The 20,616-nt window shown below is 42.9% G+C and overlaps 1 long non-coding RNA gene across 1 annotated transcript; it reads left to right on the forward strand.

Moving 5' to 3' along the window:
* Nucleotides 1–3,306: 3,306 nt before the first annotated feature.
* LOC102411232 lies at nt 3,307–20,257 on the forward strand. The gene is made up of 3 exons (XR_006551702.2): nt 3,307–3,553; nt 4,832–4,982; nt 20,201–20,257. It is a non-coding gene; the product is annotated as an uncharacterized LOC102411232 (long non-coding RNA).
* The last annotated feature ends 359 nt before the right edge of the window (nt 20,258–20,616 follow it).

Consider the following 20,616-nt stretch of genomic DNA (forward strand, 5'->3'; position numbering starts at 1 on the left):
GTTACTATTCCTGTTTTACAGATGAGGGAACTGAGGCAGAGAGACTAAGTAATTCCCCTAAGGTCACATAGGTTAAAAAATTACTAAGAGGTAAAAGCTGGGATTTGAATGTGGGCATTCTAGCTCCAGATTCTATCCTCTTAACCTGTGTGGCAGCCCCCAGCTTGGACCCGTCTTAGTTCAACCTAACACTGTTGCACTGGTGCTGTTAACATCGGTGCTTCTGATCCAGCAGGGCCCTGTTCTGTCCTCCATTATCCCCAAGGAGAATGGCTTGCTGTGAAGATGTCTTCAAGGCCTTGGGGGTCTAATGCATGATAGTGAGCTCAGTCTGCAGTAGCCTGAAACAGCCTGGAAGCTTAGCTCATGCTATGCCAAGTGGCTTGCCTTATTTTAAGAGCCTTGGGTGCTCCATTGGCTGCACACTCAGCAACAGAACCACAGGGCAATGGTCTATGTTGTAAGCCTGAATACAAGGGGTAGAAGAGACATCCAACCTTGGAAGAGCCTGACTTGAGTATTTCACAGTCATTCAGCCCAAATTACCTTTCAGACATCTACCTGTGTTCCTAATCCAGATCCAGGGCCTCTTAGGTGCAACTCAGAGAGGTATGAAATACTAGGAAGACCTCTATCTGAGTAGGGTGTTCACATCCTGCTGAGAAGGATGCAGCCTCAGATCAACCACCCACCTGCTCCTCTACCAAAACAAAATCTGTGGCCCTCTCCAACATGATGTGTTCTGATACACTACCACAATCACTTTGCCAACAAAGGTCTGGATAGTCAAAGCTATGGTTTTTCCAGTAGTCATGTATGGATGTGAGAGTTGGACCATAAAGAAGGCTGAGAACCAAAGAATTGATACTTTCCAACTGTGGTACTGGTGAAGATTCTTGAGAGTCCCTTGAACTGCAAGGAGATCAAACCAGTCAATCCGGAAGGAAATCAACCCTGAATCTTCATTGGAAGGACTGATGCTTAAGCTGAAGCTCCAATACTTTGGCCACCTGATGTGAAGAGCTGACTCATTGGAAAAGATCCTGATGCTGGCAAAGATTGACAGCAAGAGGAGAAGCGGGTGACAGAGAATGAGATGGTTGGATGGTAACACTCACTCAATGGATATGAGTTTGAGCAAACTGCAGGAGATGGTGAAGGACAGGGGAGCCTGGTGTGCTGCAGTGCATGGGTTTTCAAAGAGTCGGACACGACTTAGTGGCTGAACAGCAACAACCATGATCACCTGGACCTCAAGTAAAGATGACCTGGGCTCCCTAAAAAGTAGTGATGACTCCTTCAGATCTGCATTCACCTCCAGGACCCCACCTCTGGGCCTTCCATCTCTGGTCTGTCCCTCTTGGCCTGTCATTACTCTGTCCTGGAAGTAACAGGTTTATAAAGAAGGCATGCTTCCCTCCCTGCATTGCTCCTCCCTCCACTGCAGCCATTTACTCCCTGGTGGGTAAAAGAGAGTTTCTATTTGCACAGTCTGTTAAAACGCTGCTTTCTAACCAGAGCCCTTGGGACTATCAAGTCCACATCCACCAGCCTGCTGTTCCTGAATGGATGACAAGAGTAGTGCTTAGGGAATACCTGCATTCTTCCACTGCTCGCTGGCTAGCGTCATTGCTGCAGATTTTGCTTTCAGAAATTATTGACTCCCTCTTTCAGAACTGCTTTTCTCTCCAACAATATTTTTCATCCTTATCACTTTTCTTGTACTCCTTCTTCCTTGCATTACTGATACTCTTGCAGCTAGAGAGTATCTGAGAAGGTATGTACCAACTCGAAGGAATCTTGATGAGTGTACCAAGTTCTGTCTGGAAGTAGCCTTCAGAATGAAGAGTTGACTATGGGATGCCATCTCGTTCTCCCCTAGCACATTCATTCTACCTACCTAGTGAAAGCTGAGGATTGAGGGTAATAATAACACCACCAGCAGTGAGATCTGTCCTTTCTTAAATTCTCACTATGGGTCAGGTACTGTGCTAATTGCTTTGTGTATATTTTCTCACTTAATCCTCACAACAATGCAATAAAGAGGATACTATTTAACTTCCAATTTACAGCTGAGAAAACTGACTTGCCAAAGATCACATAATGAGTAAGTCGTAGAGCCAAATTTCATGTTAATTTAAAGCCTGGGCATTCAGCCACCTTGCTGTCATTGTCATATATCAGCTCACTTCCTCCATGCCCAGTCTCCCAGCTTCTTCTATTCTTTTCTCTACTCCTAAATCTCCAGCCACAACCTCAGTGATGAGGGGGAATAAACAATAGAGGTATTCCCAAGAGGAAGTAGACTAATTATTACATCAAGACTGACCTCACTAACTGGACCACGGGAAAGAGTGAGGGCACAAGGAATGTTTTAATTTGGCCCTTTGAAACAGAGATCCTACTTAAAGCAATGAGGGATTTGTTACAATTACTTTCCTGTTTCATTCACTGATGGAGCCCAAACACCTAGAACCATGCTTAGCTGATAAAAGTGTTAGTCACTCAGTCATGTCTGACTCTTTAAGACCCTGTGGACTGTAACCCACAAGGCTTCTCTGTCTAAGGACTTCTCCAGGCAAGAGTACTGGAGTGGGTTGTCATTCCCTTCTCCAGGGGATATTCCCAACCCAGGGATCAAAGCCAGGTCTCCTGCATTGCAGGCAGGTTCTTTACCGTCTGAGCCACCAGGAGGGAAGCCTAGTAGTAGATGCTCAACAAATACTAGCATGGAATTCAGGAAATTGGGGTTGGTCCAACGAAGAACACAGGAGTCCTAGGAAATCTGACTGGTGGGAAAGTGGCTTTTAGTGGAACCAGATGACAGAGTCTACAGAACAGTGGCACACTACCTCCCAGCTACTCTTCAGGTTTGCTTCTTTTTTTCCTATTCCAACCAATAAATTCTGTTTACCCTTCATGTATTTTTTCTACCTTGTGATTGCTGCTTATTCATAAATCCTGCTTTCCTATCATATAGTTCTGCTTCCTCATAGATTTGGCTTATGTGACCCTCCACAGCCATCACTCCATCATATGTCATTCTTTCAACTCCAGTCTCCAAGAGCACCTGCCCCTTTATCTCCGCATTTCCCAGGTTGAATCCCAGAAGGAAGCTGATTGGCCAAACTCATCTCTTCCATCCAAGCCCTGATTTTTGGAGGGGCAGGCCTAATATCAGGGGCCAGTTCCTGGTCCAATCAGGAGCCATCCCTGGGTAGAGAACAATCTTGCTTTGCTTCTCAGAGCAGGGGGGCTGTGGGTGGGGCAGTTTCATCTTGAAGAGGAAGTTGGGTGTGGCAGGCACTTTGTTGACATATCCAGTATAGGAGTGCTCCTGGGAGCCCATCTCTCATCTCTGAAAAGTAACTTTGTAAGTTACAACTGTTCATCAGGCATTCCCAGGAACACCAGGTAAATGCAGCTGGTAACTTGCTAAGTTTGGAATTCCACTTGGCCTGCAATCTCTTTGCACTCTTTCTTCTGGGACTGCATTGGTGTGCCACCTATTACCTCTTTGGAGTTGGCTTTTTTTGGACTCTTTTCTACTTAGGTGAGTTGGCTTCTGAATAGACTGCTTGATTCTTGGACAAGGTAAGTGTTTGGATTCAACTTTGGTTCTGAATCATGCTTTCAACTTGGATGAAATGGCCCCCCCACCCTGCTCCTTTGCCCCCTGCTTTCTACTCAGATTCCCTCTGTTCCAAGTTATCATGTGCCTGAGGGTGCTTCCCTTTCCCAGTCCCCCAACATATTCCTGAGGGAATGACAGTAAGAAATAGTTGGTGGCTTCAGTGAAAGCAATTTTAGAGGAATGGTTTGGGTAGAAACCAGATAAAAGCAAGTTGAGGAAGTGGAAATAGCAAGAATAGACTACTCTTCTGAGATGAAAAGGAGGGGAAGAAATCATCTACATATCAAGATTTGTGCTTTTTTTTTAACTTAAGAGTTTGCTTGTGATTATACAATACCTAATTTTGTAAAACATTTTGAAAAAATAAAAGTTATAAAGAATAAATATATAGTTCCCTGTAATCCAGCTACCTACATAATTATGATAGTTAACTCATTTTTGAGCACCTACTAAACAGAAGAATTGTTTTAATCACTTGATTAACAGTATTTCTATTACTATGTAATATAAAGTCCTAGCTAGGCCAGAATTAAGACAGATATATCTGTGATATAGAGTAAGACAATATCCTTTCCTCTCAAGAAATAATTGGCATCCATTGGTGTACAAGGGGGCTAAGGGTTTGCTGGGGGAAAACTCAAATTCTGGCTTCAGAGGGTTTGGGTTGTGCATAGACATGTCTGGGATAGTCCCAGAGGTAGACAGTGGTGGGCAGGTACAGTGGGGCCCCTAGGGAGAGCACAGCCTGTTGAGGAAGGGGTCTGCAATAGTTAAGACTGGCCTTGAGTCCTGCAAGGCCATGGCCAGTCTGCCTGTTATGCAGCAGGGCCCAACTCAGTTTCCTCATGTGTGTCTGTCTTTCCAGAAGAAAACAAAGAGAGGCCTCTGTGTAATAGAAAGAGCCATTTTATGAAACTCTGAAATGCCCTGGGGCCTATCACCCAGTGGGTAAGGGTGTAGCATCCAGGAAAAGAGCTTTTCCTTTCTTGTTTTGAGAGAGGATGCTGACAGGTATCACAGGGGCTAGCCAGCCCTAGATGTCCCACAAAACCAGCACCACGGGGCCAGCTCTAGCGGCAGAAAATGTTTTTGTTTAATTCACAGCAAGGTAACACTAGCTGACTTTAGTGAGTTCAGTAATACTTTACCTTGAGCATTAATGCTGAAAAATGGACTCTCTTACTTCCTGTTTTTCAGAAGCATCGTTGACTGGGGGAACAATGCAGGGCTCCGAATGGGGCATGGGTGTGGGCTTCTAGCTCACCCTGGTGCTAGCAGAGCCTGTGTCATGGTGTTAGGCTAAGTGAACTGGAACAATCATGATGGCGTAACTGATTCAAGAACGCAGGTAAGAGTTGCTCACTAATGACTCAACAACACGTTTTTCAATGACAGTATTTGCACAAACAGCACCTTCCTGCCCTGAATAAAAACAAGCTCCCCACCCCCTAGTACCACCCCCCCAAATTTCTCTCCACAGCATTTACCAGGATTTCATGTACCATAATTTTGCTTATTTCTTCCTCTTTTTAAAAAGTTGTCTTTTTCCTACTGTAGAATGTAAGCCCATGGAAGTAGTGTCCAGGTCTATGGGTCTATTGCTGTGTACCCAGAGCCTAGATCAGCGGTTGGCACAGAACACTCAGTGGTCACTGGGCTCATCCATTTCGTAAGTTTCTGAAATCTCTGGGGAAGGATGAGAACCATTAAGATTTTTAATTAGCATCTGGATTTGTAGCCTGGAGGAACCTAGAATATGTGCTTGCGTTTATAATAACCCTATGAAGTCCATACTATAATATGCCTATTTTACAGAAGAAACTGGGGATTAGAGCAAAAGCAACTTGCCCCAAGCCTCGTCGATGATAAGAGCCAAGGTCAGAATAAACTGGTCTAGTAAGTAAGTAAGGAAGAAGACTGTGTAGAAGGTGTTGCCAAAGCTGAGGCAACAGCTAACAAAAGCCATAACTGATACGGTAGAAATGCGAACAGGAAAAAAGAGATGGAAAGGAAAGAAGCTGTGAAGACTGATTAGAAACATGGGCACAGAATTCAATGCACTGCTAGAAGTAGCCTATAAAAATTAAATGGGAAAAGAGAGAGTTCTTCTAAGAGGGAGGTAACTTCATTTCCTTTCAGGGAAAAATAGAGAAATAAACAGGCAAGTAAATGTAAGTCTTTGCAGCTTTGAGCATATTTACGGTAAAATTAGGAGACAAAGAGATGCAGGCTTGATCCCCGGGTCAGGAAGATCCCCTGGAGGAGGGTATAGTAAGCCACTCTAGTATTCTTGCCGGGAGAATCCCATGGACAGAGGGAGCCTGGTGGGCTACGGTCCATAGGTCACAAAGAGTCAGATACAACTGAAGCAACTTAGGAAGCACACATGCATGATAAAATTATATTAATGTGGATTTCATACTTGGATTTTAATTGGGAAACAGATGAGAGTAAAAATACCTTATGGAGAAGGAGTCAAAGTTGTATCTTTACATGGAGAAGACTCTGGCAATAGTGTCCAAGGAACGAGTCAAGGAGTACAAAGACTTGGGGAGAAGGGATTCTTCTTCTTCTTTTTTTTTTTTTAAGATTATTTATTTATTTATTAGCTGCACTGGGTCTTTGTTGCTGCTTGCAGGCTTTCTCTAATTGTGGTGAGCAGGGGCTACTCTTCGTTGCATTGCACGGGCTTCTTATCGCAGTGGCTTCTCCTGTTGTGGAGCAAGAGCTCTAGGGTGTGACGGCTTCAGTAGTTGTGACTCAAGGGTTCATTTGCCCCACAGCATGTGGAATCTTCTGGAACCAGGGATAAAATCCATGTCTCTTGTACTGGCAGCTGGATTCTTTACCACTGGACCACCAGGGAAGTCCGAGAGGGGATTCTAACATTTTAGGACCCAGGGATTGTTGTGGTTCCCTGGTGACTCAGAAGATAAAGAATCTGCCTCCAATGCAGGAGCCTGGGTTCAATCCCTGGGTCAGGAAAATTGCCTGGAGAAGGGAATGGCTTCCCACTCCAGTATCCTTGCCTGGACAATTCCATGGACAGAGGAGCCTGGCAGGATACTGTCCATGGGGTCACAAAGAGTCGGACGCAAGTGAACTACGAACACTTTCACTTTCAGGGGGTTGTTAATCAGAAGTCCCTGGGCAATGTAAAAGATCCCTGAAACAGGCCTTTGGTTAGGGAAAAAAACTATAGGATCCAGGTGACAAAGTCAGGCCACCTCCACCTTTCCCTCACCCCTGACCCATCAGCTGGTATTGCAGACTATGCTGTGATTCTTCCAGGGGTTCTGGAAGGGGAACCGCAGATGACTGGATCAGAACGGCCAGCTAGGATGGTCAGTCACACATGGTGAGAGGCAGGTAGGGAAACTGGGAAGTAATACATACAAGAAGTGTCAGAAGGCAACATCCATCCCAAACCACACTGGATACTGGCTCTGGGGGTGGTAGTGTATTTGTTCACTCAATCAATATTTACTGAGTATTCTTTATGTGCCAGGCTCTGTGCCAGGCACTGGGCTAAGTGCTGGGAGTCGAGCTCCTAATAAACTATTTCCTTGTTTCTCCCCTCTCTTCTGGAGAAAGAACTGGAATGACATCGGGCTCTCACTGGCACAAGGACTGGGCAATGGCTGCATCTGCAAGAGGCAGACTGTGGCTTGAGCAGAGCAGTCAGGTTGGGGACGACATGGCCTGGCTGATACAACTCTTAGATTGTCCTGGAAATTTCTGTTTATTTTCTATGCTCAACTTAGTATTATTTATTTATGGTTGATAAGCAAATTAACGACTTTATAGTGTCTTATAAGTCATTTCTATATATACAGTTATGACATTTTCTTGTGGAGGGGAGGGACTTTCAATTTTCAATCTTAAAAGCAGCAATGTGCCTAAATTACTGGGCCTGATAATCGTCTAAAACAAGTGTAGCAGCAGCAAATAGGGGAAAGGGCATGATTCATCACCTCTTTATTATACGGCCAAACCGAAGTCACAGCGGGGAAGCCACAGTAGAGTGTAGGGATTTTAAATCACTGCAAGGGTAGAGGTCAGTGCATAGATGATCCCACCCAAAACCCTTTAAGACTCTACATTTGGTAACCACTTGACTCATAAGGGCAGCCTGGCAATGAACTTCCCAAGTTAGGGTGTTCACCCATTTCACCCTGCGAGTGTGCCTACAAGTTTACTCCTATTTTCCATGGTCCAAGAAGGGAATTGAAGGAACAGAGCTAGTGAAATCAACAACCTAGTTCCTTGACTTATTAAATAGAATAGAGATGAATACTCAAACAATTATTTGACATTGTGGAATGTGTTTTCCCTAGTAACAGTGTTGTACATACTCATACGGAGAAGGCAGTGGCACCCCACTCCAGTACTCTTGCCTGGAAAATCCTATGGACGGAGGAGCCTGGTAGGCTGCAGTCCATGGGGTCGCTGAGGGTCGGACATGACTGAGCGACTTCACTTTCACTTTTCACTTTCATGCATTGGAGAAGGAAATGGCAACCCACTCCAGTATCCTTGCCTGGAGAATCCCAGGGACAGGGGAGCCTGGTGGGCTGCCGTCTATGGGGTCACACAGAGTCGGACACGACTGAAGTGACTTAGCAGCAGCAGCACATACTCATAAGATTTATGTAATAGTCTATTTCAATCACTCTCCTATACAGGCTACAGACTCTTACACAGCATGTAGCCAGTGTCTTTTGTGTACCTGAAACTCAAATTATATGAATTAAAAGATAATTATACCAGTAGAAAAAGAGGAAAGAATAGTAAAAGAAGCAAGAGGAGGAACCAAAATGAAAGTTCAGTTTTAAATCATATTTAATTATGGAAAAATGATTATAGGCATGGGTTCTAACTGAAAAGATTTCAATCCCTGCTCTAAGATAAACAACAAAGATTCCAGGAGACTGATGTTTAGGAGCTCCTTTTAAAAGTTTCTAGATCTGTGGTCTGTATCATTTTAAGTCTCAGTCCTGTAAGCATGAACGCTAAGTCACTTCAGTTGTGTCTGACTCTTTGCAACCCCATGGACTATAGCCCACCCAGCTCCTCCGTCCATGGGATTCTCCAGGCAAGAATACTGGAGTGGGTTGCCGTGCACTTCTCCAAGGGATCTTCCCCACCCAGAGATAGAAGCTGCATCTTCTTACATCTCCTGCCTTAGCAGGCTGCTTGTTTACCACTAGCGCCACCTGGGAAGCCAAGTCTCAGTCCTACACCCCCTTAAAAATTTAGGCCATCCATTGCTACAAAGAATTTTAAAGCAGAATCAATCAGTATACTTCAACTTAACGTTTATTAAGTGCCTATTCTATGTCAGGCAGTTTTCTACACATTTAATATGTATTAACTTATTCAAATTCCATCAAACTCTATGAGGTAGGTACCATTATTGTTTCTATTTTACCTAGGAGGGAATAGGGGCACAGAGAAATAGCTTGTCCAAGATCTCACAGGTAGTGGGTGACAATCCGCAGTCCTGCCCAGACAGTCTGAGCCACACCGGTAGCCAGCGTATGCTACCTTAGCTCTGCAGACTTTGTTTTCCCAGTATACATCTCCAAGTAAATGGTTTGTCCAAACAGCTCTTAGATGTTTAAATGTTTGGCACCTGTTTGTTGCATGATTACCTACTACCCTTCAAAATTCATTAACGTTGTTTCTAAAAGCCACATGCTTAGTTTTTTAAACCATCTTTTGCTGTCTTTTTTTTCCACAAGAGATAATTGTTTGGATAATAACCTTTTAAGAAACAAAAAAAGTATAGAATTACTTTTGTGAGGGAAAAATGGTAGCAGGCCATTCTTACATGAGCTGAGGGTCAGCATCTCAGATATTTTTTGTTTTTACTGAAGTATAGTTGATTTTTTGGGCTTCCCAGTGGCTCAGGAATAAAGAATCCAAGTGCAATGCAGGAGAGGCAGATTCGATTCCTGGGTCAGGAAGATGCACCAGAGGAGGATATGGCAACCCACTCCAATATTCTCGCCTGGAGAATCCCCATGGACAGAGGAGCCTAGCGAGCTACAGTCCATGGGGTCACAAAGAGTTGGACACAACTGAGTGACTAAGCACGACACAGAGCACAGCATTTTAGTAGCCCTTATCATGCTGTTTTCTCCGGCTTCTGCTAGGACTATGATGAGGAGGAGAAACTCATCTGGCATGATGTTTCTCCTTCCCATTATTATTTCTTGCAAGGGTATTAAAAGAAAGCTATTTGAAAATCTCACTTTGGTGATGAGGAAAGGAACAATAAGTACAACCCTGTATACTGGGAATTTTTCTAGAATTATTTTGACTTTCTTCATGAGATGAAAGAGAAGCTAAAGTTACACTGTAAATTGTTTAAGTTTCAGACAGTGCTGTTTGGTTTGAAACTTGCTGTGAATTTTACAACTTTCTTTAGAACTTTGGTAACCTGGCCAGGGCACTTTTTTGGTTCCTCAAGATTATTAATCTTATACCCCCAAATATATTTCATATGTAGTTTGACAAATGACAATTAGATGCTCTTCATGGGTTTGGGGTAAATGAGCCAATGAAAATAAGCCCCTGCTTAAATGACAGTGTCAGGGAGATGGACCAGTCAGGGACGGTCCCACTTCTTCCCACGTATAGGAGGGCTGAGAGGTCAACAAAGGGGCACTGTAAGAGGGTGAGCCCCTCTCTGGAGGTGGGACTGCTGCACCATACACCTTGTGTGTTTGGCTATATTCTGAACCCCAAACACACTCTGCTGGGTTAGTCTCTAAGAACAAGCAACTGAAAACAGGGCCCTTGCTCAGCTAAGTCAAAGCCCAAGGAATCACTAGCATCACAGGCTACGCCCGCCCACCTGGAGCATAAGAGTGTCCGTGAAAGAATAAGGGAAGGGTGGTGTCACCACTGTCTTTCTCTTCATGTCCACCCACTAATAAACAGGCCTCATTTCCTCATCTAAAGATTTGCTCTAAAGAAGGCATGACTCAACTGAAGCATCTTCAAATTACCGTGGCTGGTTTACAAACCATCCTGTAAAAGTATGCCCTGGCACAAATTTATCAGCTGCTTTACAATAAAAGGAAACCCAGGCACATTGCTTATTATGAGAATGTGCTCAGAGTGAGAATTTTATTTTATGAATAGATAGTACATTAAGAAATTAGATAATTTATATATTTGAGTTCAATACTAGAGAGTGAATCATTTATTAGGAAAAGGCTAATAAGACATTAAACTTAAAAATTTAGAAACAAAATCTCTGATGAATTAAATCTAAATAATTGTATCCCAATATCAATGGAGAAAGACCACAGTAGAGAAGAAAACTGAGGAAGTTTGTTTTAAATTAAGAAAAACGTCTGGGTAAAAGATAGTAAAATTGTATTATCAGCAAAAAAAAAAAAAAAAAAAAAGAGTTGAAGAGAGTTTAAGGTATAGTCTTCCCTTTTTAAGATTTTTTTTTAATGTGGACCATTTTTAAACTCTTTATTGAATTTATTACAATACTATTTCTGTTTTGTGTTTTGGTTTCTTGGCTACAAGACCTGTGGGATCTTAGCTCCCTGACCAGGGATTAAACCTGCATCTCCTGCAATGGAAGGCAAAGTCTTAACCACTGGACAAGGAAAGTCCCTGAAGGTTATAGTCTTATAAAGAAAAATCAAATACTGTGAAGGCTAACAAAAGTCCTTGTCTTTTCCCCCCCTTTGGTTAATAGAATTGGCTTTGTGATAGAGATCCTGAATTTTAACTTCTGGTAATCAGGCTAGTAGTACACTGATGAAGCAGCAATGTCAGAGCATATTCTACCAAGTCAAAGGTATATTAAAATTATGAAAGGGCCATCAGGAACCTGATAAAGCTTTGTGTATCCTGCTGAGCTAATAGACAGACAACTAATTTAAGATGGATAAAACTGTTGGGTCTCTCAAGCTTCTAATGGTTTCCAAATGTATTTGTCTTATCACTTAGAGGCTTTTAATAATAATAATCTAAGTTCTGTGTATTTTCCTTTAAAAAAGGAATAAACATTTGGGCAGTATTGTATTGTAACAAATTCAATAAAGACTTTGAATTTGAGGAGACAACTCTGTACCCCTTCAGCACAAAGAACCTATCCTTTTACTGTGTGAACAACATAACCAGAATCATGGCTCACTATTCAGAGTGGTTTATATAACCTTTGGGTCAACTTGTGCTTCATGGTGCAATAAACTCTTGACACCTCTATAAACCAGAGGCAGATTTGTTGTTCGTATTCCCAAATATTGACTGCAAGCTTTGAAAAAAAAAAAAAAAAGGATCCTCCCTTATAGAATTACAGAATGTTAGAGCAAAAGAGAACTGAAAGATGATCTTGAATAAACCACCATGTTATAGATGAAGAAAGTGAAGCAGAGAGTGACCTGCTGATGTCTCATCATGGGACACAGCCTGGCTCAGAGCTCGGTTCCCCTGACTCTTAGACCCACACTCTGGCACCAGTGTCGTGTAGCCTCTCTCTTATTGCTTGATGAATGAGTGTGTTGGGCATCAGGAATAGATCCATACTCTGGCACCAGTATAATGTAGCCTATCTCTTATTGCTTGATGAATGAGTGTGTTGGGCATCAGGAAGATAAAAATGAAAGAGATATACTCGACATCAACAAGCTCAAAATCTAATAGGGAAAATAGATTTTTGACAGACTATCCCACTACCAAAAAGCTTTATGTTATACTCTGTACACTATTGCTAGAATGATCTTGCTAAAAATATAACTTGCAGTTATATTTCTGCAGTGGACAAAACCCTGCAGTGGCTCCTCATTGCTTTTAAGGAAAATCTTCCTCTTTGTTCTCTGACCTCTTGTCTCACTGTATCTTTGCTGATACCCCGGGGGAGCCATAGAGAACCAGTTGCTTTTCTCAAAACATGACCTGCTGCTTCATCCTGTCAGGCCTTTGCTTATGCTCTCCTATGCCTGGAATCCCCTCCTTTCGTCACCTGTTAGGAGGGTTGTCTTTTTTATAAGACACTTCCTTAGGTTTCTCTCCTCCAGGCTCCAGTCTCACAGGTAGAGGTGGACATGCCTTCCTTTGTTTATTGTTCACCGTGCCCTGCCTATACTTCTCCTATAGCACCTGTAGTACTTTGTAATGTTGATTTCTTAAAAATAAATAAATGTATTTTCTGCTTATACTCATGTCTTTATGAATTAGAGGTAAGCTCCTTGATGGCAGTACCATCTTCTTTGTACCTTTAGAGTATAACTCAGCACCTCGCTCATTAGACTCCATTGAATCAACTGCCATAGAGGCTCCCTACAAAGTGCTATAGGCTTCCCTCATAGCTCCATCGGTAAAGAATCTGCCTGCCATGACCTGGGTTTGATTCCTGGGTCAGGAAGATCCTCTGGAGAAGGAAATGGCAACCTACTCCAGTATTCTTGCCTGGAGAATCCCGTGGACAGAGGAGCCTGACAGGTTATGGTCCATGGGATGGCAAGAGTCAGACATAATTTAGTGACTAATGGAAGGAGCAGGGACCAGTGCTTGGAGAGTGCCCCAGAATACACCAAGTGTTAGATGATTAGTAACCCATCAGAAGGCATCAGAGGATGAGATGGCTGGATGGCATCACCGATGCAATGGACATGAACTTGGCAAACTTCAGGAGATGGTGAGGGACAGGGAGGCCTGGTGTGCTGCAGTCCATAGGGTCACAAAGAGTCGGACGTGACAGGCAACTGAATGACGACCCATCTAGGTAGAGGGGCAGGGGCTGGCTCATACCTGGTGGCAAGAATAGAATGCAGAGGTCTGAGAAATGGTAGAAATGGTGGCAAGTTTGAAAAATGTTTGGTTTTTGTTGTCATTTAACTAGAAGAGTCTATAAATAAAGTCAGTCAAGGCTTGTGTGTGAAAGTCCTGGTAATCTATTAAAAGAAAAACATTTGATTGTGTTATAAAGAGCTAAAGAAAGAAGAATTGCAAAGGTTAGTATTCAAGAGTATGAATGATTAGATCTGCCTGTCAAAAGAAAGGGCAATGAAGCAACTGAGCGGCAGCTTGCACTAGAGATGGACAAGACTGGGAGCTGAGCCCTGGGAAGGCATTGCTGACCTGAGGGTCCAGAGAACTGAGACTGATCTTGGTGAGAAGGGATGAGAGCCTGAAGTGAGGCAGTGGAGATGCAGAAAAAGAGAGTTATTGGAAAAACACAGCAGTGGTGGAATGATGGATGGCGACTGACTGAAGATGAGGAATGAGGAAAAGGGAGGAATCATGAATGATTCCAAGCACGTATCTTGAATGTTTAAGTGAATAGCAGTGTCCTGATATGAAATGCAGGAAGGAGAGGTTTCTGAGGTCTAACACTGAGTGTGTGATGGTTGTAAGATACTTACATGAGTAAGCTGAGAAAGCAGTTGGAATTAGGTATCTCATGCTCAGGAAGGCACTTAGGTCATGAGTACATGGAGATGATAACTGAGTCCATAGGGGAGGATGAGAGCATCATGTGAGAGTGAGGGAAGAAGGTCCAAGATGAGGCCCTTGGGAAAGGAGGAGAGAGTGGAGGAAGAGACAACAATGACTAAATTGCATAAAATATAGAAGTAAGAACAAACCCAATGTAGAGTCATGGAAGCCATTGAAAAAGAAAGTTTATTTACAGAAAAGATAGAGTTAATGGTGTCAAAGCAAAGAAAGGGCAAAGATGAGGATTGAAAAAAAAAAAGTCCTAGGAAAAAAGCCCTGTAATATAAGGCTGCAAACATACTCATTGGGGGCTGGAGGACGTCCAGAATAAGCCAGGTCCAGTGTTCAGCCAATGAATCAGAGACAAAGGCTTCTTCTGTTTCCTAGTCCCATCCAGTCCTTAAGCCTCGGGTTAGCTTAAGCTATGATTTATGCTAAATAGCTTCATCTATTTAGGGCTAGTGAAATTGAGGGGGTTGGATTATCTCTGGCAAGAACTTGATAAAGAATTGAGGGACTCTAACATTAATTTTCATTTGCCTGAGTTGAGACTGGGATAAGGAGGTAGCTGACTAAAGAAATCTTTTTAAAAAATGAAAAAAAGGGGGAAAATAAGAAGCATTTACTATTTAAAAAACTGACCTGCCAAATAGTCTTATACATCTTCATTCTCCTGCCTCCACATAGTCTAGGGTCTATTTATAGGAAAACTATAAGCTAGCATGGCCAATATAGGCGTCAGTGGGCCAGCAAAAATGCAATCACTATATAATTTGTTTCAAATTCCTCAAAACTCTTTTACTAAGGGACTCATTAAGTGAGGGAATTCAACTTGTGTTCTATGGGCAGGGTTGAAATTGAGGGTACAGAAACTGAGAGGCAGCACTTTTAAACTTTCAGAGCAAATTAAGAATGCTATGACATACACACGGGTCATCAGTTAACTTGGGTCACTGAGCAGGGTATGGACAAGTTTGTGGGTTGCAGAATTCACACAGCGAGTCACGTGGGGCCTGAACTATGCCCTAGTCCAATGCAGGAGGACCAGGTAGCAGACCACAATAGCTTGAAAGTTTTTAAAAAACAAACAAACAAAAATGTACACCCATGGCTGATTCATGTCAATATATGGCAAAAACCACCACAATATTGTAAAGTAATTAGCCTCCAATTAAAATAAATAAATTAATTAGAAAAAAACACAGATAATTCGAAAAGCATAGATTCAGATCACAACCCATTTGTAAGTTAAGATTGCCAATAGTTTGGGACAAGCTACTTGACAGACTGCCTGAGCATACCCCAAAAATCTGGCTATAAAGTGAGAGAAAATTGGAAATCTGTGTAGAAGATATGAATTTGTGATGGAAATGTCCAAAATTACCTTGTAATAAAACCTTCTAGATTAATTTTGTGCTAGCTTATTTTTTAAGTTAATTTTTATTGGACTATAGTTGCTTTACAATGCTGAGCTAGTTTCTGCTGTATAGCAAAGTGAGTCAGCTATATGTATACATGTATCCCCTGTTTTGGGGATTTCCTTCTCATTTAGGTCACCACAGAGCACTGAGTAGAGTTCCTTGAGCTATATGGTAGGTTAGCTTATTTTTTAAGTTATTTTGTTTATAACAATATGCCTACGGTCTATATAATAGTATCTGGCATCCCACTCTTTGTGACCCCATGGACCCCCTGCAGCATGCCAGGCTTCCCCGTCCTTTACTATCTCCCAGAGTTTGCTCAAACTCACATTCCTTGAGTCGGTGATGCCATCCAACCATTTCATCTTCTGTTGCCCGCTTCTCCTCTTGCGCTCAATCTCTCCCAGCATCAGGGTCTTTTCCAATGAGTCATCATCTAGCTCATGGTAGGCACTAAATAAGGGCTTCCCTGGTAGCTCAGATGGTAAAGAATCTGCCTGCAATGCAGATCCGGGTTGATCCCTGGGTCGGGAAGATCCCCTGGAGAAGGGAATGGCAACCCACTCCAGCTTATTCTTGCCTGGAGAATTCCATGGACAGAGGAGCCTGGTGGGCTACTGTCCGTGCGGTCACAAACGGTCGGAGATGACCTAGCAACTCAACACACACACACAGGGACTAAATAAGAATCTGTAAGATAAGGAATTAGCTGTTCTAACTACAACATAGAGAACAGGTTGAGGAAAAGGTAGCAGGAGAATTTAAAGACAGTCCACATATAGGTTAATGGGACTTAACACAGCAATAAAGAGAATATCAACCTAAGAATTATTAGGCGTAACCTCCAGTTTGTTCCCATCTCAGCAGGGAGCATGGCCGTCTCCTAAGGTCCAAACCTTGACTTTTATTTTGTTTTTGCTCCCAATATTCTGTTACTCTCTGAGTCCTAAATATCTCTTTACTCTTACTTCTGCTGTTAGTCACCCTGCTGTAGTTGAGGGCATCGCACCCCAGGGCTTTTGCAATAGCTTCCTAAATAGCCTCCCTGCCCCAGGCTCTTCCTCATTCAAACTTCCTTTCAAATTAAAAATCTGTTTTTTTCATTTTTTTTGCTTAAAAGCATTAAATTCCCCTTATTTTCCTTCTAAGCTTAAACTCTACCTAAGCTCCTTGGCAGGACAGCCCCCTACAAGGCCTTCTATCTTCTGGCACTTGCCTCACACCCAGCCTTTTCTTCTGCTCCCTACCTGGTAATCCTTGAAGCTCAGCAACACTAAGCTCCTCGTAAGCCCCGCCCCAGGGTGTGCCATGCTAGTCCATGCCTCTGTCTTTGGTGATGCTCTTCCTTTTTGTCTGGAAGGCTCTCCACCCCAACAGCCTGCCTACTGCTCCATCTGTATCAGTGTTCTCTTGCTCCTGTGATAAATTACCACAAACTCAATGACTTAAGCATGACACAAATTTATTACCTTGTGTTTTGGCAAATCGGAAGTCTGAAGTGAATCTTATGGGGCTAAAACCAAGGTGTCAGCAGAGCTGCATTCCTTCTGGAGGTCATAAGAGATCATCTATTCTTTGTCTTTTCCAGCTTCTGGAAACTGCCCAGGGCTTCCCAGGTGGCTCTAGTGGTAAAGAACCCACCTGCCAATGCATAAGAAATGGAATTCAATCCCTGGGTTGGGAAGATCCCCTGGAGGAGGGCATGGCAACCCACGCCAGTATCCTTGCCTGGAGAATCCCATGGACAGAGGATCCTGGCAGAGCGCAGCAACAACATGCTCTTTTGGCTAATGGCCACATCATTCCAACCTCTGCTTCCATTGTCATGTCTCCTCCCCTGGCTCTGGCACTCCTGTCTCCCTTTTATAGAAGGATCCTTGTGATTACAATGGGCCCAGCTAGATGATCTATAATTTTTCTATCTTCCCCAAATTAATCACATCTTCAAAGTCCCCATTGCTATATTTATCTTCATAGGATTAAGACACATATATCTTCTGGGAGCCATCATTCTATCTACCATAGTTGATCTGTCCAGTTGATCTCTTAAAGCTCAGCTCATATATCACTTTTTCTTTGCTAATCTTTCCATTCAGAGCCAATCCCTCTCTATTTTGTGTCATGTACATGCTACCATCACTGCATGGATTACCTTGCATTGCATATATTAATTCTTTAGGCAGGTGTGGGCTTCCCTGATGGCTCAGTGGTAAAGAATATGCTTGCAAATGCAGGAGACACAGGTTCAGTCCATGGGTCCAGAAGATCCCCTGGAGAAAGAAACGGCAATGCACTCCAGTTTTCTTGCCTAGACGATCCCATGGACAGAAGAGTCTGGAAGGCTACAGTCTGTTGAGTCAAAAAGAGTTGAACATGACTAAAATAACAACAAAAAACATGTGTATATTTCTACGAGGAGCAGCTTATATATCGTTGTATCACCAGCACCTAGCACAGTGCATGACATATAGTAAAATTGAGCTAAATTAATTTTTAAAATGTGCTGGGCAATGTGACCGTCCACTTCTATGTCACCTACAAATGTAAATTTCAGTGATGACTGAAGTGTGTCCCGAACTCTCCAGAGTCATCTCCTATCACTCCTCCCCCAGCCCTGCCGACTTTCACAACTATTGTACTTCCCCCTCACATGGTCACATGGGCTTTCTAACCCTTCTTGATCATGCTGTGTGTTTTTCCATCCTCATCTCTCTATCTGTAATGCTCTCTCTCCAACTTTTCTATTTTATGAATCTTGATTCATTCTTCAAGGCACAAATCAAAACTTTTCCCTCTGGAATGTCTTTTACGGTCTCTTTAAGACAGAATTCATCACTTCCTCATTGGGATGCTAGGATATTTTGTATGTTATATATCTCACATTGTGTTATTCTTGGTTTTATACATATCTGTTTCCCCATAAGAGTGTGAAAGGACCATATCCTGTTTTTACCTGTCCTGGGCATATAGCGAGTGCTCAGTGATGTTTATCAAATTAAATTGAACATAGGAACAGATCAGCTTGGAGGGGATGAGCATCAAGAGCAATGGGAAGGAACCAAAGATAAAGGATGCCCTTGAGAAGGATAAGGAGAAAGAAGGAGAATGTGAAGACAAGTGTTCAGAGGACCACAGAAGTAGAGAGTGATGAAGACCTTAGTTGGAGTGACTGACCTTTAATTAAGGAGGAGAGTGTGAACAGCGGTACCAAATGGCACGGAGATACTGACCTGAAAGATCAATGAGAATGGCTGTTGTACTTGACCTGTAAGAGATCCTAATGGCTTTAGGAAGCCCAAGTTTTGGAGTGCTCAGTCAGGGATCTGGGTCTATTTCTGTTTTTAGGTCAGGAGAGGAAGGTTCTCCAGAAGGTAAATGACTTGAGGAATAGTAAACCAGACTTTTTATCTGATCAACCTGTTCGAATGCCTGAGGACATGAATACCACAGCAAAGCTCCAAGTCAGGTTAAAAGGCTTGTTTCTTCCATCTGATACAGAAGGCTCAAAGTACTGGAAGAAGTTGGTTCTTAGAGAGTGTAGGGGTCAGCTTGATGTGTTTCCCTATAATAACCAGAGATTTTCATCAGTGGGGGCACAATGAGCCCGATAGTCCAGGGCTTTTTAAGATGAAAGACAAATGTCCAATTTGGCTTCAGAGCTGGGAGCAATTTCTCTTCCATGGAGCTTTTCTGGATATTGGAATTTTTCTATGTGAGGCATCATATGAGCCAATGAACCAGTATTCTCCATGCCATGCCTGCCTTGAACCTTGCTCTTCTGTCTTCCCTCAAAGCTACTTTCTTCAACATATATCCTGCTTGGCTAACCTTTATGGCCAGCTGTCTATCTTGACCAATTTCAAAACTGATTTAGACAAATTCTTATGCCTGCCACTTGCTTGGATTTTTCCCCAAATTGATTTCATCCAGCATTCATAATAGTTCTATGATCTGTTTCTGTTATGGCCTAGATCAGTCTGCTCTAGCCTGGTAGGCCATGTATTCTCAACAGTTCAGTTCAGGCACTCAGTCATATCTGACTCTTTGCGACCCCATGAATCGCAGCACACCAGGCCTCCCTGTCCATCACCAACTCCTGGAGTCCACCCAAACCATGTCCATTGAGCCAGTGATGCCATCCAACCATCTTATCCTCTGTTGTCCCCTTCTCCTCCTGCCTTCAATCTTTCCCAGCATTGGGGTCTTTTCCAATGAGTCAACTCTTCACATAGGTGGCCAAAGTATTGGAGTTTCAGCTTCAACATTAGTCCTTCCAATGAACACCCAGGACTGATCTCCTTTAGGATGGGCTGGTTGGATCTCCTTGCAGCCCAAGGAACTCTCAAGAGTATTCTCCAACACCACAGTTCAAAAGCATCAAATCTTCGGTGCTCAGCTTTCTTTATAGTCCAACTCTCACATCCATACATGACCACTGGAAAAACCATAGCCTTGACTAGACAGACTTTTGTTGGCAAAGTAATGTCTCTGCTTTTTAATATGCTGTCTAGGTTGGTCATAACTTTCCTTCCAAGGAGTAAGCATCTTTTAATTTCATGGCTGCAATCACCATCTCAACAGTACTATGAATATTTCTTGGGGATGAAAAACAGCTCTTTTTTCTTTTTCTTTTTTTTTTTTTTTTGGCTGCTCGGTACGGCATGCGGGATCTTAGTTGCCTGACCAGGAATTGATCCTGTGCCCTCTGCAGTGGAAGTATAGAGACTCAACAACTGGATCGCCAGGGAAGTCCTGCAATTTAATTTCTTGAAGTATGTGTATGTGTATGTGTGTGTCAGTTGTTAAGTCATGTCCAGCTCTTTGCAACCCCATCAACTGTAGCCCACCAGGCTCTTCTGTCCATGGAAATCTCCAGACAAGATTACTGGAGTGGGTTGTCATTCCCTACTCCAGGTTCTTGATGTATCAATTCAGTTCAGTCTCTCACTTGTGTCCGACTCTGCTACCCCATGGACTGCAACATGCCAGGCTTCCCTGTCCATCGCCAACTCCTGGAGCTTACTCAGACTCATGTCCATTGAGTCCGTGATGCCATTCAACCATCTCAGATGTATAGTGCAGATATAAATA

The sequence above is a fragment of the Bubalus bubalis genome, chromosome 6, assembly GCF_019923935.1.
Source record: "Bubalus bubalis isolate 160015118507 breed Murrah chromosome 6, NDDB_SH_1, whole genome shotgun sequence".
Lineage (NCBI taxonomy): Eukaryota > Metazoa > Chordata > Mammalia > Artiodactyla > Bovidae > Bubalus > Bubalus bubalis.